General features: G+C 37.4%; 1 protein-coding gene across 2 annotated transcripts in view; it reads left to right on the forward strand.

Annotated features, from left to right (window-relative positions):
- Positions 1-10,235: 10,235 nt before the first annotated feature.
- Positions 10,236-20,912, forward strand: part of rnf24 (ring finger protein 24) — a 32,454-nt gene continuing 21,777 nt past the window's right edge. Inside the window, exons 1-2 of one of the 2 annotated variants that reach the window (XM_087179552.1) lie at positions 10,236-10,774; positions 19,912-20,003. The gene's annotated coding sequence lies outside the window, so the exon portion shown is untranslated. The remainder of the gene's footprint in view (positions 10,775-19,911; positions 20,004-20,912) is intronic. The other variant, XM_023427127.2, reaches the window with a different exon arrangement.

Raw genomic sequence — 20,912 nt, forward strand, 5'->3', positions numbered from 1 at the left:
ACAATGTGTATCACGTGGTGTACCACAAGGATCTATTTTTGTACATTTTGAACTTCCTACTAAGTTCACTGATATTTTTTACATCTGACTAGTATGGAAATAGTGAGAGTAACTAAATGCTTTCAACTTATCATCTTACATTCAGTATAAAAATGTAAATGACATTTACAAGACAAATGGAGCAAGGATTGAATAAACTCATTTTTGTCAGTGACCCTTGTTTAATTCTAAATAATTCCATAATTTCTTTATTTTCTGTGGGCCAAAAATATCAAAACAAATCACATCTACTAATTTGCTCATTTCATCGTTATCTATCATTATTATTTTATAGATATCTTTTTTTCAGGTTGTCCTTATGTTGTTTTTTTGGTTGGTGGTTTTACTGTAAACACTGATGACATTTCTCTTTCATTCTATGCTTCTTTTTATGTAATTTTGTATTTCCATAAATAAATTGAATCAATAAATTACCATTATAACTCAAATTTTTCCACTTTGTTGGAGTAAATCTGGCGACTGTTTGTCTGGATGCTTGTTATACTCAGCATATTCAATTCCTTGGTCCATTTCCACTTCTCTATCTGAATCAGCGGAACACAGGCGTTGTGCAGTGTTTTTTTAACTAACGTTGTCTGGTTTGATGGGGGAAACAAGCTTGCAGACAGGACAGAAAGAAGGCTAACGAAAGAAGGAACATTTCAAATCCAACCCTTCTGACTTTTATCACAATAAAATGTTATTTTTAGTTTGAGTACATCATATTTATAACTCTTGTCTTCTCCATATGCAGTAATCATGTTTCAGCTATTGTTGTGGAAGTTACTGAAACTCTTCTTTCAGATAGCGTATTATGCAAGGAAAAAGTTGGTCTAGAAGTTACAGATTCTGTCAGATCATGTGCATGTTGAGCAAAGATGGACACTCTACTAAAACTTGTCTAATCCACACAAAAAACAAAATGTTAAAATAGCAATCTCAACCGTTTATTCTCAGTTTCCTCAATGGGGTCAGGAAAGTAGGTGCAGTAAGATGGATGTTGAACTTGTAGGAGGTAGGAAGCAGACAAACACAGACATAAACCCGGAGGAGTGTGACAATAAATATCACTTCCTGCCTTATCTTTGGCCTGAAGAACAAAAAAAAGGACGTATTATAATTACATTCATGTGCAGGCCCTTTGCTGTGTCTCATCCGGTGGTCCTACAGTGAGGATATCTGACCCAGCCTGTGCACATGTGGAGGTTATTTTAGAAGTTCAGGAAAGGGATGAGAGACCAACGCCCTAATACAGTCATGACCTGCAGCTATGAATACTTTTTTCAATCACCAGTGACAAGAGGGGACAACATCTCTGGCCTTGTGGTATTACCACTGACCTAGGCCAGTGGTTCTTTTTTTCACGTCAAGGACCCTTAAGGTGACACAAATTCAACCACAGACTAACCCAACTCATCCATTCAAGCCCTCCTTGGGGCCCATGGACCCTACTCTGAGCAGCAAAATGTTACATATCAGCAGATGGTAAAATGTTCAAATGATTTTGATTCAAACAACATTAATAGATTATTTTGGCCTCTTGGGGCAGAGGAACAACACAACACTGACATATTATCACCTTATAATGTTGATATGTTGAACGTGTTGATTGCCATTCATTTGGAGTCCAGTTTCCACCTAATTAATTCTAAGTCCAATATTCAATCTCCTTTTCGTGTAGTTTTTGTTTCTACCAACTCCTGAGAAAAGTTATAACGTGGCTCTAGGAGGGTAATGCTCCACTATGTTCTCCAACTAGTCGATTTCTTTGCTGTCATTTCTGTAATGAGGTTTGGCCATAGTAAGATTTACCACAAATTGCACAACTCCTTCAATTTCAACAACGCCTGTTGCCTTGTTTCTGTTGCCTTGCTAACTGGCTGTGCAGGAAAATGACGTCCCCATTATTAATCCCACCTACAAAGCTCTGAATGCAAAAGTGGGTTTATCGCAGCTTTCCACTGAAAACAGCTGCCTACATTTGCTGGAAACAAGCTTGACTGTGAAACGGAATCAAAAGAGCAAAGTTACAGGCAGTGAAACCAAAACTATGAGCGCTGAGGGGAACTGGGTGATAACTGTCTGTTGATTCATGACTATGAGTGAGTGCTTTTGTCACACATTTCACCCACCATTAATATGAAAATATTGATTACTGCAGCTTTAAGTCAGAGGTGTTTAGCTTATGAAAACCATGGAATTGAGAATTTTAATACGCTTTCCTTCTCAAAATGGCATTTTAAAAAAAAAAACATGACATAAAGAACAGAAAACAGCACTGTTCAGTTGCTACAGTTGTGCATTCCTTATAGCAATCTTTCGTACATGCTCTTTGCGAGCTCAGCAAACACACTCTTGTTTCCATCTAGCCTGTGTTTGTCACTGGATACGCTGCCTCGTCACAGGTCACTCTGCTATGTGTGTCTCAGTGGGAGAGCTGGGGGAGTTATGTGACCGTCGACCTCTCCTGTTACAAAACATACACTGCAGCCCGACAACCTTGCTGATTCTAAATGTCACACAGACTACAGGAGACGCTGACTCTCTCACATACATGTAAGATGTTCGGCTAATTTTCAATCTGAGCTGGCAGGCTTGTAAACAGTGAACAAAGTCTTGTCTGTGGCTGACTATAGCAGGAGTTCATTTCTTGTGGAAAGAATGTTGACTCCAATCGGCCTCTATGTTGAAGTTAGTTAATAACCTCAACAATGTTTTACAGTGTAAGCAACAGTGACTCTAAATATCTCTAAAAGCTGATATACAATAAGAAAATACATATACATATTATAAGCAGTATTGTGTGTAGCCATATGCCAGTGTCATACATTTTAAAAAGCTCAACTAACTCACTGTTCTGATTCTACCATGGTTGTTCACTGCCCTCTTCAAATTTAGTGTCAGGTTAGCTTAGAGCATGAGAGATGGCTGTGGGCTTAACAGAATTTATTTGTGGTTACTAGCTGTTGTAGAGTATCACCTGATGACTGATCAGCTGATTCAATCAATCCTCTGTCTGAACTAAAGCAATGCTGTTATTACCAAAGTGAGTGACTCAGTGATATATAAAGTGCAAGAAAATCACCCTTGATTCCTCATTATATCTGTGACTTAAGATGACAAAAGATGAAAAGCACTTCACTTGCTGCATACCCAGTAACATGAGGGCATAATGTAACTGTCAAACAACCATAAAGTTGCAGATGACTGAGATGCCAAAAATCAGAACATTTCACAAATGAGGGAAATGCCTCTACTTTAGTAATTTAACAAAATGTTTTGCAGTATTCGTGCCCAGCTATTGGTAACTGCAAAATTGGGGTTCAAATTATGTGGGTGATTGGGGAGATCTGACCCCCCCAGATTAAGAGTTGAACCCTGTAGGTAAATGTAAGTAGCAATAGCTAACTACCTAACTTGTTTGATACACTTTACTTTCTTACCTTCAGAGTTTCTGAATTAGATTGTGTCAAGTATCTACAGGTGAACACTTATGTTAGCTAGTTTCTAACTTTTGTCTTAAGTTACAGTTTAGTTAACTAGTGTTTCTTAAGTTACAGTTTAGTTAACTAGTGTTAGTCTTTTTGTGGCTGTGGTTAGTTAGTTAGCTAGTCTTTCCCCCTTTGTTTTCTCTCAGGAATTCAAGTTTAATTTTGAGGTACTTCTACCTTGAGTATTTCCATTTTATGTTAATTAATACTTAAACTCCACTACATTTCAATGGGAAATATTGCACTTTCTACTTCACTACATTTATTTGACAGCTTTAGTTAAACAAGCAAGATACTGTAATCACTGTAAACTTGCACTGTACTGGGTTCCCTTTCACCCTGGAGAAAAAGTTGACCCCCCCTTACTGCCATTTTATAATTCGGATTCTGTGCAAAATTACAATATCATTATTTCTTCTGTGCTTAATTGCCATAGCATACTGTATATGCTACAAGAATACAATATATCTGCATAATCTTTAGATTTTGTACAGCAGTTCCAAAATGTGAAATCATAATTTCCAGTCACTGTATTAAGTGTCTTTACACATGCAGCTTATTGCATTTTGGAATTTTCTCTTGCTGTTAATGCACTTGGGTACAAACTTATGTTTGTTTACATGACTATAAAAGTGGGTGTGAACTACACACCCAAAACAGAGGCAAGGCCACCACACTTGTTCATTCTGTACACACACAGTCTGATCCTCTGTAAGCCTACTTTGTAATCTTAAAACATGCAGACAGTTTACTTTTGACAAGGCAAGATATTTTCTATTCACCTGTTAAACACATTTGCAATTCAAATTCAATACAAAACATTGAACTTCAAAATAAAATCCAAACACAGTAAAATTAAATTAAATAAATATATCTGTGACCAAAGGAATAGACGTTAGATCTCAGCTGGCCAGTGTCCCAGTAACTCTCTTAGCAGACTGAGCTGAAACTGTCTCAATACTATTTTGGAGAGTCCTGGACACTAGTCCAGTACCTGTAACATAATCATGACATCTGACATCAATATATTAAACCCCAGAGTAGATCACATTTTCAGGAGACTCCCCAGTATCCTAAACAAGTCCCACTCTGGCCTCTACAGGTCAGCTTCACTAATCCAGTTCAGTTCAGGACAGTACCCTACCGTTCTTATAGCATGAGCCACATGAATCAACCTCTACAGCTTTATTTCATTAAATAGAAAATTATACATGTAACAGTGAAACAAAACATATTGAACTGATTCACTGAAGACACAGAAAAAAATCTCTTATACATCGTTGCTTTGTTCTTTAAAAACAAATAGAGTGTATATTTTATATGTTAGGAAATCTTACACTGGGATTATTTATTCAGGAAATTCATGAATGAAGCCCACATCTTGGGTCAGGTTGATGGTTTTAGTGTGTTTTGTTTTTTTATAAGAATACATATATTGTATATCTGACATGTAGATAAGAAAATATAAATTTTATAAAGTAATTAAAAAATATATTTAAATACATAATAGAATATAGTTACTTAAATATAACTTTTGAGTGTTTTTTAAAACACATAGAGCAACTCTTATCACACATATCTCCTACTGTTGGGAACTAGAAATACTTAACTGGGCCTCATGCAGGTCTGAAGCCTCATCTTTTTAATATCCATTTACTATAATGTGAGTGTGTTTTTATACCTCAGCTTTTCATTGTCCTGCATTGACCTGCTGGAAATAAAGCAAAATGATCTAAGCACATGATGCATTGTGATCACCACTAGAGGGTAGCAAATACACATTAGTGCTACAGCATGTCTACGTACAAATGCACCAGTAAAACATTTGACTCTCCTCAGTGCTGCACAAATGCAATTTTAATGTGAACAGACACTACATTTGGTATGTGACACATACATAACTTCAGAAAAAAGGAAAGAAAATGAACAATTTTGAGGGTTGATGCTTTCTCCTGTCAAACCTACTTCTGTTTGCATTAAAGTGCAAATACATCCAGACTTCTTTAAATCACTGGAAAAAAATGGAAGCCATTTTTCACTGAGAATGAGAAGCTGCCAACTCACCAGCAACACAATATGTCACGCTTTCTGTTTGGTTTAAGGTAATGCATGATATATAATAGATGTATGGTTTATAATGTGATCTATTGATTTGTATTACAGTAACTGCACTATGCCTGTTATATTGTGTAATAGTACTGTTACAGTAAGTGCTCCTGAGGAATGTAGTTTTTGTTTTTATAGTCTTCCTGAAACAGGAATTATCTTCTCTATACAGGCTGTCATTTTACAAAGGAACTGGGCAAGACATGGCAAGCCACTGTCCAGAGAATAATTGCTTTCTGCAACATCTAAAACTTAAAATTGACTCACTATTCCTCAATCTTCTGTGTTTTACATATTTCACCTTCATTCTTGTGGGGAATTTTTTTTTTTTTTTTCTTTTCCTAAAAATCCTGAACATGTGGCTTTAGAGCCAACCTAACAGGTTTGGCAAAATTCGTGGAGTCATAGCCTGCTCTCTTTTGGACTGAAATGAGTGATAGTAGATGATATTATTCTTCAAAGAATTGTGAAATTCTTTTTGATTAAGTAGTTGTCCTTTTTGGCGTTGCGAGTTAATAGAAAACGTTGGTGTACAACATGCATTGTCACCAGTTCTTCTTCTGACCATTATTTTTTTTGTCACTGAATTAAATTGCAGCATTTGCCAGAGAATGAAACGTTATAACTTTGAGGCTTGTCAACGAACAAATCATGTTTTCATATTTTGTGCCATTTTATGATGTTTTGCGGTGCAGACAAGACAACAGCCTTTTCTAGACTGTATGAGCAAGGCACAGTGGTTAATCACACAAGACAGTAGTGTATGTGCAGAAGTGGACATAATGGCCATCAACAGACTGAAGGAAGTGTAACATGGTGATAATAAACCTCCTCTCTCCAATTCTTCTGAAATAATCCCTCCATTCAGTCAGTACCAAGCAGCAGCCTCCTCCTGCCGTCCCATGGAAGGGAAGGAGGACCAGTGCCAGTCTCGTACCTAGTTTGCAATTCTTCAATGGGCCTTTGTGGATGCTGCCATCCTTCCCTCCCGGCAGCCCATTCAGGAGTGTCACATGGCGCTCGGACTCTGCGTCCATCTCACAATGCACCCCTGTCATTTGCACCTCATTGACATTCGCTCATAGTGATGTGCATTGGGGAATGGTCGTGTTCTTCCACTAGTTTCAAAGGAAATGAAGTGCCGGGCTGGGTGGCCAAAGTGTGGCTTCCTGGAGACGGTATTCATATTTCTTAGGAGGAAGTGCTGAAACGTGTGTGTGTGTGTGTGTGTGTGTGTGTGTGTGTGTTGGGATTTGGCAGTTGGCAGTGAGTTTTAGCAAATGTGTCACACCAACCTCCCACCCCTTTAACTGTCAGGTACCGTGAGAAAATGTTTGTTTGATATTATAAATGTTGAACGCCAATAGTCTTGTGAACACCATATATTGAGGCGGAGACCGACTGAATAAATTTTACCATGGAAAAAGTTATATTTCAATGTTCCTGCTACACTTCTAGCAATGAGTTCGAAACGGTTGCCTTTCATGTGAGCAATACAAGGTTGTAAAATCAAGTGGATGAAGTAAAGAAGTTCTAGCCTGTTTCCAGACTTCCGTATGACCACCCACATCTAATTCAGTCTGATTAACTGACAAGAAGACTCCTGATCCACGACAGGAGTTCACAAGTAAGAATTGTTGATAACATGTCTGGATTGCTCTTTAACCTACCAGAGCATAATTGCACTGGAATGATATCTAGAGATCTGTGTGTGAATTAAGCTAACTGCTGTTCTCTGTTGAAAAAATCTGAGGTTAGCTTGCAGCTCTCAGCTTCTTGCCTGTTAGTGCTAATCTTGTTAAATCTGAGCTGATAAGTGATACTCAGTTTGCACGTGTATGAGTCTACATGGTTAGTCTTCCAAAGTTGACAGAATTTTTTTGACGTCAATCTAATTTAGACTCAGTAATTGAGTATAATCTAGTAGTATGGTTGAGGTAAATGTTGCCTGATAGGCCTCTTTGCACTGCGGTACACCTCAGAGATGGGAGTACTGAGAGTTGATTGTGGTTTCGTAGCTGAGCTTAAACATATTATGAAAATTATTTGAAAATGAGCTGGTTGTGAAATACACTGAAAACCTTTTCTCATTCTTCAAATGGGCTGCATGACACTATCACCTACAAGAGAGAATAAATGTAATGAGATGTAATACTCTAATACTGATATACTGTTTCAGGTACACTGGTAAAATATTACCTGACACCTGACCTGACAGTTGAGACGAGCTGGAGTCTGAATTGCCTCTGAAACTCCATTTAGATTATTCTATATATTTTGTTTATATTTGGAGTACAGGCTTATTTTGTTAAATTCCCAGAAATACATGTTTCAGAATGATGGCATTGTCTTTATTGTACAGTAATTAAGAAAATAGCTTGGGAAAAATCCCTAAAACTAACTGTGATGTCCAAACATATTTAATGAGGCAGTTGGGAGATGTTGCTGTCATCCATGACTCTCTTTCCCAGCACTTATTGACCTTATTATATCACATCATCACCACATCATCATCATCATTGAGAAAGACCAACAGCATTCAGTACACTACAGCAGGTAGACATGAATAAACACAGCTTGCTGCTATTTCAACCACTACCCTAAAAAAATAAAGGTTCAATTTAGAACCAATTGTGGTTCCTTATGGTAAAAAATGTACCTTTATCCTTTCTGTGTTTGGTGCTTGAAGTAACACATACTATTAAGCGCTTTGAACTCACATGGTTTTTAACAGTGATGTTTGATATTTAAGCCATTTTCTTTATCCTCATAACTCTCTTTAGTATCTCTTTCATTGTCGAATAAGGCAACATTTACATATGGTAACATATGGATTAATTTATGATTAATTATCATTTACTTTCAGATGCTTTATGGATCAGTTGTCAACCATTAATTAGAACTACTTTGGACTGTTAGGTTGTGAAAACCTTTGGCTGGTATTTATCATTTAAATTTGAAAATAATAGTTGTAAATATTGGTGTACCATTATTCAGTTTCTCAATACTAAAACATTAAGTCTGCAGTTAAGTGATTACATAATGTCACTGGTTTCTTGCTTTCTAAGAAGCTGGCATCCATTAAAGGTAAATTGTCAAACTGTATTTTGTCCACTAATGAATGAAAGTGGTAGTTAAAAAGATAAAGCATCACCTTGGAGAAGGATACACACCAACTGCAATGAGTTTTTACAACCTGGCAATCCAAAATTTGAAATGATCTATAAAGCATTAGCAAATGCCTTGTTAACCATTTCTAAAGTAGTTAGTCAGAACAACTATAACCTTAAAGGTCATGTCAAAAGTCATGTAAGTGCTAACCCTTCTTTTTTCAGTAATTTCAATTAAGTGCATTTACTAAAGTGCTGTACTAAAGTACAGTTTTGAGGTACTTGTAGCCTACTTTAGTTGAGTATATCAATTTTATTCTACTTTATACTTCTGCCCCACTAGATTTCAGGGAAAAATATTGTACTTTTTATTCTATTAGTATATTTTATGTCTGTTATTTTCTATACCAATGTATAGGAAATAATTAAAACCTCAACCAGCTCGGTAAAATGCTACTGACACATTAATGCATATCAATGATATTTCGATAAGAATACAACATGTAATTTGCTGATAATACTTGCTTGATTATACCATGCCTATTCAAAATGAAACAACAAACATATAGAGATTGTACTATTACACTTTTATCATTAAGTTTATATAGTTTCAGTAATTAATGTAGTTAAATAACTGAAACAGAGACTGTTTAAAGCACATAACTAATTTTACTAACTAACTTTGATTTTGCCCAATCCTGAAGAAATCGTGGGAGAACATAATTAGAGAAAGCAAAGATAGTAAAGAGCCTTTTGTTTTGATGTAGAATTTGTATTACTTGGCATAATACCAACAGAAACCATGTCTTAGAATATGTATTTACACTGCTTGAAACTTAGACCTAAATTATGTTTGAATCTATTCATTCAAGCATGTTAAATGTAAAATGTTTATTTTCTGTAGAAAATGTCACATTTGAATCTGTTTTCTTACACAATCACAGTTGTATATATTATGTTAATTGTATTGAGATGGCAATGAAAATATTTAGTGTTTAACTAATCAAATGCAATAACTTGTCTAACACATTTCCTCATATATTCTTATTACCATACTTTAACTATACAACTAACTACATAACCTACAACATTTGACAACTATATCTCGATATTTATACCTATTTTTTGTTTGTTTGTTTGTTTTTTATTTATTGATTAAATTGAAGTGTCTCTTAAATCAGTTTTTGTAAATTGTACAAATTATACTTTTATTTTGTTATTTTTGGATAGATTTTTGTTATTGTTATTTCATATTGTGAACAATGTGTCGGTACTTTATTATGGTATTTTTTTTTTTTTTATATAGTCTGTTTAGGGATTTTATTTGGTTTATCCGATGGCATCACAGTTAAAGAATCAGTATTGGTTCTGACTGGGACCATTATTTTGAAAGATCATTTGCTATCAGCTACGTGACCATGTGCAGCAGCAGCAGCACCACCCTCCTCCCTTTCCCTCCCTCTCCCTCCCTTCCCTCTCTCTAGCATCACTCCCCTTGTACACGCTGTCCTCAAAACCTCCAGCGGCATTACCCGCCTCGGCCTGTGTACGCTGAGCTTGACTGGGAGGAGGTGGGATCTAGCTACTGGTGGTCGTGGGCTTGCGGGCGTTTACGTGCGAACCGTGTAGATTGCCAACGACTGGGCATTTTTCTGGGGGGGAGAGAAATCACGACAAGAAAGCCCCGCTTGGGATCCCCTGCCTCCCTGCCAACGACACACGTTCATCCACCTCTGTTATCTGCCTTCTTACTTTATCGTCGTTTTCTGCCAGTGTTTCCCACTCAAACCCAGCGAGATTGCTCCTAACAACGACCGCCACCATCATCAACATTACAGGCTGGGGCTGTGTGATGAGGTCGCCCTGCCGCAGGGGTTTGGTAATTACGTTAAGATAAGGCGGTTTTTGTTGTCAGGGTAGTCTTCGCTTTCTCGACTTCTCGCTTTCGAAAGCCTCCCAGCACCCCGAGTGTGTGAAGATATACACCGCAGGAGAACGTAGCTACTACTGGGGCTGAGGGAATCGCTGGTGAGTGGATGGTCCTTCTCTGTATTTTTTTTAACCGTTAGCCCCTAACTGTTAACTGATATATTGAATGCTCCGAACTTGGCAACATAACATTGATGCTGTCAAGACCGGGCAAACGTATGGTTTATAAACTCCTTGAGCCTGTGGGTCATTATATATCGTCAAAGACTTTTCAGTGGAATGTGTGAATGTGTCTGTTTACTTCACGGTATTTAACATTACATTCTTTTGTTAATTTGGTCCTTCTCAGGGATATCGTTTAGTAACGCTATGTCATTCGTAGCTAAGGTTAGCCGTCAACGCTGCTAGCTACCGAGCCTACGCCCAATTGTCTCCCGTCCTGTAATGATCCACAATTACCACACCAGGAATTGTTCAGTCACCACATAAAGATGCCAACTTGCCATTGTGTAAGTAGCACTGTGTGGAATTATTTAAGTCAGCTCTCACAGCGCCCAATTAACTGGTCAAAAAAACAGCTGACTCAATGATGTGCTGTCACGGTAACAATCGCACCTTTTTCGCTCATTACAGTCTTATCAGTGATTTACACTGACATGCACAGAAAGTGCAACCGCTGTAGTTTAAACCTCAGCTCGCATCACAGAGAGGACCCTTGTGAAAACGCATGGTACGGAAACAGTAGGGCTTTCTCTGTGGTTCCGTCAACACTGACAGCATTGTGTGGGCTGTAACACGCCAGAGCTATAACACGCTAATCCTTAGTGGGCATAGTTGGCAGCAGTGCAGGTATGAGACTGTTTAGGTTGACTGTGTATGCGTCCATCCAATTTGTGACAAAAACAACTACCGGTATATAAGATGAGCCCTGATCATGTTCATATTTTGTTGTACAGTTAGTGTAGAAGCAGCTGTCAAGTGGAGATGATGTACAGAGCCCCCCCCCCCCCATAATAAATTTTGATAGCATCTGTGGATGGAATATATTAAATCACACTATTAAACTACATCTTTTTCAGCCTTCTTTTACCATTCGGGTGTCTAATGGTAGGTTAAACAGATTGTAAAGCTCTCTATGGCAAATTTATGCTTTCTAGTTTTTTATTGTGTTGGAAGGAGCTTGTTGACTGGTTGGAGTCATGCACTGCATAATGTGGTGGACAATGGACCACACCAAAAGTTCAAATTTGATGAACTGTCTGTGCTCAGACCTCTGAGAGCAATACCATTCATGGCCCTGTACACTTGACTAGATGTCCAGAATGGGGTGTTGAGTTGATTAGTGGTGTTACTGACCTTAGTGAGCTATGTAATAAAACCCACCTTAAGATGCAAGTAGTACTGCTTATGAATCATGTAATCCTGAAGCTGTCAGAGTGACCTCTTACTGTGGAAGTAGCTGTCAAGTAGTCTGTGACCCCAAATGTCCCCAAATCACTGTAATCCTTTGTAAGTATCCTTAAATTCAATATGTAAAATTTTTGAACAATTTATATTTGAACTTTTTGTATTTCCCCAAAAACACGAATAACTAATAAATACTTTTAAATGATGCAGTGAATTTGATGGAAAAGTAAAACAACAGTGTCAGAATTTTGTCTATAATTTTCCCTGAAAAGTTCAAACCCAGCATATATTCTCACCTGTGCACAGTTGGCCAACCACACCCTGAAGTGGGTATCAATGTTGGGAATCGTCGCTTTTGTAGAATTACAGAAATGGTTGGACACAGCCCCCTCAGTATGACGCTGGAAAGGTGTCGATGGAGTATACTGGCCCCTGCCTTCAGTTATTCAAAATCTGTCAGTGTAGGCAGCAAACAGTCCAGGGTGTTTCTGTAACAGTAAGATGCTGGTCTTCCTCTGACTTCACTGTTCTTCTGCATTGTAAATGCTTGTTCTGATATTTACAAGGCTTCTGGAAAGGGTCTTTAGATACTCTGAGTGTCTGCTGTGTTTCTTGACACCCAGTATTACTAATATAAAAACACAATCCTGTGAGTGAATGGATCATTTATACTAAGATAATCTTGCTGGTGAACTGCTTGTGAACACCCACGTATAAAACCCTCTTGTTGATGACAGTGTAGAGAACGTAATTTCATTCTGCCTGTGTGTTAATACCAGTTGTGTAATTTTCCACGGAACAGGAAATGTGCATTACTGAACACTCATGAGGTATAGGGAGTTTACTTGGGGGCACCTGTCTTTCACATTGAGGGAAAAGGTTAGTCAAATACCATATTACATAACAGATTTTAGTGTCCTCTTAAACATGAAGAGCCTGTATAACATTTTCCCAAATACATGTTTCTCATCCTGGAGAATGCAAGCTTGAGTGCTCCTTATGACTCCCTCAGACTCCTTCAGTACCCGCAGTGATCACATATAATCAAAGTACATTATGCAGAATTAGTAAGAGTGGGAAGTTTGGGTTTTGTTATATTTAACACAATGTTGCGACGGCACCTTTCATTTTGTTACTTAAACTGTAAGATGGTTTTACATTGCGTGGCATTCTTCATGCAGCTAGAATGTGAATATAAAGGTGGTTCTAATAGGTTAATGAATCTTCGCAAACAAAATATAGATAACAGCGGATTTTCATTTTGGTGAAATTCTGCTTTCTGATTGTTAAACAATTGTTTGAATTTAGTTGGCATGCAATGTAAACATAATGAATGTAATAACATCAAGCCCATAACAAAAGTAAAGTAATTTGTGTGTTTTTGGGATGAAGATGCACATGATTTGGTTCTTTTGAAGACCCTCATTATGCAAATCAAAGAGGAAATAAGTTGCTACTTCATACATCCCATAGAATGTGTCTTTTTACTGTTACTTAAAATTTGACCTCAAATCCGGCTTCTTGATTTTACAGTAGATTGTCCAGGAAAAAGGCTGAATGTTCTGGTATATTAGATTTGTATTGAGACTCAGCACGTCCATTGCAAAGGCTTGCAATGTCTGTTTTGTCAGGATTTAGAGAACAGTTTCACTTGTGTTAAATGCAAGCATGTACATGTGCAAGGATCATTTACATGTGCAGTAAATGTTGATCAAAAAGTGGTCCCCTTGCATGTTATGTTGCTTGTGGTGCAGTGAGTGTGTGAACTTCTGACATTGTGTACTTATGTTACTCTTAAGTTTCATCCACTTATCATTAGGCTGTTGCTCTTGGCCTTAAGCACAAGGCACTTTGCCATTTCAAACATTCATTTCTCAAATGGAGTCATTAAAGTATTGCATCAGTGAAGTTGAAAATATGTTCACTGTGTTTGTGTACAGTGCGCTACAAAATAGACAATATAATATTTTAGATTTTGTCCAAATGTGTGAACTTGACACTTTGGTATGTTTTGTTTTGTCTGGGTTAGACTGTTTGTTTATTTCCTACAGGTCAACAGCAGATAACCCCAAGAACTGATATGACTTGAATTAGGTTCAGGTTGTTTTCATGTTTCAGCTTGACTTACTTACCCTCACATGACTACAGGTTTTATTTTTAGTGACTGTGACCCTGTACTTTGTAGACCAAGGGTCCAATTTTATCTTTGGTACGTAGCACTGAAAAGACATTGCATAGGATTAGGCTTGTTACAATTTGAGTATCATCTTGTTCAGCAATACTGTTGGAATTTTTTTTTTTTCCATTTTCAAATGAAATAACTCACCACTCTTGATTTAAATGGGTGTGTGTGCCAAATAGGCAGACTTGGACAAAAATCAACATAAAAAATAGACAGAATAGAAATTGGGTTGAAAAGTCTTGTCAGTCAGATGGGGACAGTTAATGAGGTGACGTGGACCATTGAAGGAAGAAGAAAAAAAAAAAACCTCCTAAAATGTGGCATTGGATACAGGAGACAAGAGCGCTATGAGACAGCTGTGTGTGTCAGTTCCTCTTGTTTGTGTCAGCTTGTGTTTCTGTCAGAGTCTGCTGAGGGAAGATGGGCTTCAAGGGGAGGGAGAGAGACCAAATACAGAAAAGGTCACAACAGACTTTTTCATTTTGGTTCCATTTAGATGAGTTTAGCTTATGATTGAACCTCTCTTCCTTTGCAGTCAAACCATAAGATTTTAAGAGGATAATTACTTTTCTGTTTGCTTTATTTACAATTAATTACTTTCTTTTCTTAATTTGATGCTACCCTATTTGTAATTTTTGTATCTTTTAGTGAGCTGTTGGCTTCTTCCTTATTGATGTTAACATCTCCAGGTCAGACATCATTCTGTAGGGGATTAATTACTTGTCACAAAAACACAGATGGTTGTTGTTAATGAATCACATCAGCGCTGTAAGTTGTTTAGTTAATTTTATTTCATTACCTAAATCTATGTCTTGCAACAGCCTTGCAAGTGAAGAGTAGCTTTGTTTTCAAAGTTTTACATAATTATAAATTGAATATGTTTTTTGATATATTATTAATGAATGATTGATTCTTCAAGAAAATATTCACTTCTTTTATTTCATTTTATTCATGAATATAAACCCTTTTATGGAGTACCTACAAACTGTCTTGAGTGTTAGTTTCTAGTCAGTTAGCTTAGCATAGATAGCTAGAAGTTGGTCTAAAACTAATTTGCTTTGCTTTTGACTAGCAGTGTTTACAGTTCAGAGTTAGGTCAGTGTTAGTCAGAGCCTATGACACACTTCCATGAAAGTGTGACTCTTTGTAAATCTCAGCAGTCAGATTGCATGTATGGAATGAGTCAGTGATGGTGTTGGCAAACAAACAGTACAACATTGAGCATGTGTTGATTTGTTGCAATGGTAAAGAAGCTTTTAAATGAATTTCGTTTCACCGTGAAATCATGATGAATAACATGCATCATATAGCATTAGCCAAGGTTTGATGCATGCCTTGGACAGTACATTGAGTCAGATGTAAATCCAGTAATTGGAATTCAATCAGCAGCCGACATTAGGTTGACCTTGTCAGCTCTACTCAAGTCCAGTGCCTCCCACATCTCCATAACTGGAGTTATAGTTACAGCGACCTACTTACTGTAGAACTTGGCCCAACTTTGGAAAACAAGTTTTTTGTAATGCATATTTCAAAGCTTGAAGTGGAAACACTGTTGGCTACTTTCATACAGTAAGTAGTGGGGTGCGCGATCATCAATTTCATCATCTTAAATTCTCTCAAGAAGGAACATAATCCAACTCTGTACACTGTCTCATAGTTTAAACAGAGAGAGGAGTTTCTCAAATCTCTCTACACCCCTGAATCCTAGGCCTGCATTTTGTATGCTTTGTGACTGATCTGTTTTTCCTCCTCTCTGGCTAAAAGGAGGATTTCTTGTCATAAAACATAATAACTGGCAGCAACTATGTTAAGATGGATGGATCAGATATGTGAGTGGTGACTGCCCCACAAGCTCCCTGACTCAAATTGCTGAAAATCTGGTGTGTAAATTCAGTATCATATGAATGTGGGCATTTCACTTACTACAGCCAGTGCATTTTGAAAAGCCTCTTGCTCTGCCTCTGAGGCCCTGGTGTTTGTTGCTGCCCTTTGGCATATTAAGTTTCAGATGTGCAAATCTCATGGCCAGCCGTGGCTGCTAGTGGAAATTTCCACTTCACATTCGGACAGCATTTTGTGAATGTGATGTTGTGGGCTTATTCACAAGAAAATCCTGAACAGAGCTAATATTTTGGGGTTGTTTTTAAGGGAATATGATATTTAAAAAGATGATAAAACTTGGGATTTTTAAAAAAAAAAAAGAGAACCATTAAAGATACATAATGTATATAACTATAATGGAGAGGCCATTTTCAAAATAACAGTGGACAAGGGTATTTTTTAATTAAACTATTTAGGTTAAGCATTTGGCTACTTCTTCCTTAGGTAAAAACCTTATTCCTCAGCAGCTAGAATGTCAGCTGTCTGAAAGGTATTTTTTTCACATGATAAAAATATTCAGAGGTCATCCTTTGTCCATGTGATGTGTCTTACAATCGTTTAGCCATTATTGATTATGAGTGCAGTGTAGAAGAGTTCTGGGGAGAACGATGAGAGGAAGAGCGGCATGTTCATTATGCTTGATTAAGCTCCATGTTATCACTCAGTTATGTAATGGCTGAGCGAGAAGAAATTCAGGGTTCTTTGACCAGATGTTTAAGAAAGATTGTGGTTGTCTGTTGAAAACATCAAGCTTGCTATAGTTAGGGCTCTGTATTTGAATTGTTGTGTGATGATTTTGATAGGTTGAATTTTCTTCTAGCCTGGCAAAACTGTTACTAGTTAACCAGTAGTGGGGAGATGACTCACAAAACTCATGGTTTGGTCCATGTCACATAAAATGGTCAAAGGTTTTGTTTGCAAAGGACAGTTGCATATAAAACTACCAAGGGCAACGAATGACTGCTTTCATTATTGATTAATCAGCAGATTATTTTCTTAATCAATCAATTGGTATATAAATCAGCAGAAAAATGTGAAAAATGCTCATATTTCCTAGAGTCCAAGTTGATGGTATGAAATGTCTTGTTTTTTCCGACCAACATTCCAAAACCCAAACAATTTCTATAATGTTAGGCAACGTATAGCAGCAATTTTTTAACATTTCAGATGTTGAAACATCACATCACATCACTGATAAAGCAAATATCAATATCAACAAATTATTTTCTTATTTATAGACTAATTGATTGTTTAGTCTTATATATTTTAATTAATTAGTCTTCAACATTGTTTTTATATGCTCTATATTTATCTAAATATTCTGATATCAAGCTGTTACATATAAAACTGAACTGGGATGTGAATGTATTTTTTAATTGTTTTGAGGAACTCCGCACACTTGTTTAACATGGCAAAAGTCAAATTGAAACTAATTCTGTTAGACAAGTAAAAGATGACCTACTGGAAAAGGTATATTGAGAAGTCTTTGTGGTTGTGGTCTGAGTTCATAAATACTCAACAGTAACAGTAAAACTATTACTGGCCAATAGAGGGAAAAGTGTAATACTGAGTCCTTGCCTTTGTTTCACTTGCTTAGGGAGCGATGCTAACCCCAGAGGAGGCAAAGAGTTCCAACATGTGGGGCACAGTAGCTCAGAGGATTGTTTTATTCTGTGGAAGTTTCCTTTGAAATGAAACGCTTACTATCACCTTAAATTTCTCTTGACCTGAACAGGATCTAGCTTGTATGTTAGACTGTTTCTCAATCTCAGGTAGGGGAATGGCCTACCAGTGAACCCAAAAAGGGGTAGAATGTACACAAATAGGGATGAGGGACTTTTATATATATATTGTGTGCCTCAGCTCACTGTATTAGAATAGATAGAATAGTTTTCTAGATATTCATTTGTAGGATTACTTGTGATGCTAAAATCTACTTTTGCGTGCATTCATGTAACTGTAGCTGTCTTTCTTGTTCAAATGTATGAACAGAAGCATACTTTTGATGCTCTACAGTTGTGATGAACAGTGGAAACGCTTCTTTTTCTGCATTGTTCCCTGGTGATTCATACATTTTCTGTGTCAGTACAAGCTAAATTTGTCATTTTAATTTGTCTGCCACAAAATATGTCATGAGATACTTCCCTTTAACTTAATAAAAATGGTTCTGCTATGGAAAGATTGTAATATGAAAACTATGATAATTAACATGCATTGACATTAACATGGCATCAAGTTAAAAGCTCTGTGTGTAGGTTTTTCTATTTTAATTTTTTGTATAAAATTGATGTAGTGTATGTGTACTTCCATTTTCTGTTTGTCATTTTGTGTGTTTTTCTACTTCAACTAGGAATGGAGTCGGACATTTTTTAACCCTAAACATAGACCTGGAAATACAACTCAAAAAAGTGTCCTTTATCATATCCTTAAATTATGTCTCACATGAAGGTTGGTCTTGTAATTCTTATTAGTGGGCACATCGCCTTTGGCCTGTGTTTATTTTCTTTCTTTTACAATTTGGGCAAGCTGACACTTAAAGGCTAAAATATTAACTTGTTAGGTTTCTCATGGGTTTTTCGAATTCCCCCTCTCTCCTTTGCCCTTTCTCTGTCTTTAATTTCACAGTAGTTTAATAATACATTATTTTCCTGTTCCATTATACCACAGGAAACAGTGCACAATGAATATGAAGTGATTTGCCCACTCACTCATTTCCCATCAATGTGATGTGTTGCGTGTCTTGTTGCTGGTTATGTAATTGGGTGAGGCCATGTGAAAATGTCTGAATGAGATGGGCAGATGGTGGCAAAAACTGTGGGATGGGGAGAACAGATGCAAGTCACATCTGCCCTGATCCAGCCAGAAGACATTGTTTGTTGCCAAACCATCACATTCACTCTTGAGTGATGGATCATCTTCTACGTGAGATGTATTCACAATAACATCACATTTTTAACTGCTATACATATTTGATGCCTGGCTTTACATTTTTTTTGACTGTGAGATTCATTAAACTTCATGGACAAAACAGATGAGTGACAAATTAAAGTAAAACCCAGAATCATCTGTCTTAACAAGCTGTTAGGTCATTACTGGCTGCCAGAGGAGCTGCAGTGGGCCTTGGCATACACTCAACTAGTATGATAAACTCTACTTGAATGCCTAACATCATTCTTTCCAGCAGCATTCCTTCATTTGTTGTTTTAAAGATGGTGGTGGAAGCTGCTGTCTGACATCATTCCAAAATCTCTCATTGGTGTTCAATTGGGTTTAAATCTGGTGATTGCAAAGGCCATAGCATATGATTCTCATTATTTACATACACTGCATTCGTCATTCAGGGTTTTCTTTGTCGTCTTCCTGCATGTCTGTGATCTACAAGAATTTATATACTGTATTGTTCTGTATTGTTTTGCAGTGGCAATTTAGCACTTCATGTGGGCTTCCCTTGTAACAGACCCCTGTGTTTGATGATGTGAAACGTCAAAAGGGTGTTTGTGGTATGTGGGTTGCTTACTGCAAAGGAATTGGATTTCTAGATCCCTTGATGAATACCTAAGATCCTCTAGGTCAGCGAATCTTGATACTCTAGGGGTTTTGCAGAGTGACGGGGACAGCCTCATAGTTCAGAGAAGAAGACTTTTTAAATCTGTCCTTCAGTCTGATCAGTAGTTGCAGTAGTGGTCGACCGATTACTACAACGTTTTTCATTTATTGAAAAATGTGCTACTTTAGCTCTGACGCAGATGCCTCTCCCTGTCTATAGTCATCACTCTGTGGTCTCAAGCAATGTCCCACTACCAGAAGTACTGACACCTGGAAATGAGACAATACGCTTACCACAGATAACAGTACAAAGTAAGTCAATTAACACAGAATGAGTAAATGTTACCGCCTGCCTCACTGCTAACCCTAACCCTATTGCATGAATATACACCATTGGCTGTTTCTCTTTCAAAATGATTTGGTGTGAACAGCAGAGCCACAACAGTTTTCAACTGTATTTACTGTATTTCCTCAATAGTGACTGGGGCCTCTATTTGCCTCAACTACAGAAGGTAACACACCTTTATTTGAGGCAGGCCTTTATTTCTTTCCCTCAGTTTGATATGTTTAGTTGAGCATACCAGTATTTTATCTTTGATCTGCTAGTTTCTTTTTCTTAGCAGTTATCAAGGCCTTCTCTCTCCTTTCCACCCTCCTGCTCACTCTTGCTTGGTGTGTCTTATGTTAAGTTATTCCTCTGCCTCCTTTAGCGATAAGGGTACATGTAAAAAATGTAGTTTATCTGCTGTAATGGAGGCAAGACTCAGGGAATTGGTAGCTTTGCTCTGCCAGGGCTCTTGGGTCACTGCCTATACAAGAGGTGTAGCCCAAGCCCATAATTCACACCACAGTTGTGCCAACAAAGTTTTGAAAATAGCATGATTTATATTGTTGAATTTATTAAATTAAAGCTGTAGAAATGTACATTTTGCTTAACTGGCATGGACATTATACGACTGGCACCAAGAGTTTATCCCCCTCTGGTCTTTATATCCCTGCCTCCGCTGAATTATTTTTATCCCTAGTGGGAACAAAATGAACCCCCCACCAGCACCAGGTGTACATGTAGGTGTATATGCATCTGTGTTTCAATGCATACATGCTGTTCCCAGGTGAGAACAATAAATTCCAGTCTTTGCACTTTGCAGCTGGTGCATACAACTGATGATTACAAATATCCACTCAGTTGAGAGTTTGTTAGGTACATCTAATGCAGTTTAA

The sequence above is a fragment of the Seriola lalandi genome, unplaced genomic scaffold, assembly GCF_002814215.2.
Source record: "Seriola lalandi dorsalis isolate HSWRI2012SDOR001 ecotype SW California unplaced genomic scaffold, Sedor1 jcf7180002054851, whole genome shotgun sequence".
NCBI lineage: Eukaryota > Metazoa > Chordata > Actinopteri > Carangiformes > Carangidae > Seriola > Seriola lalandi.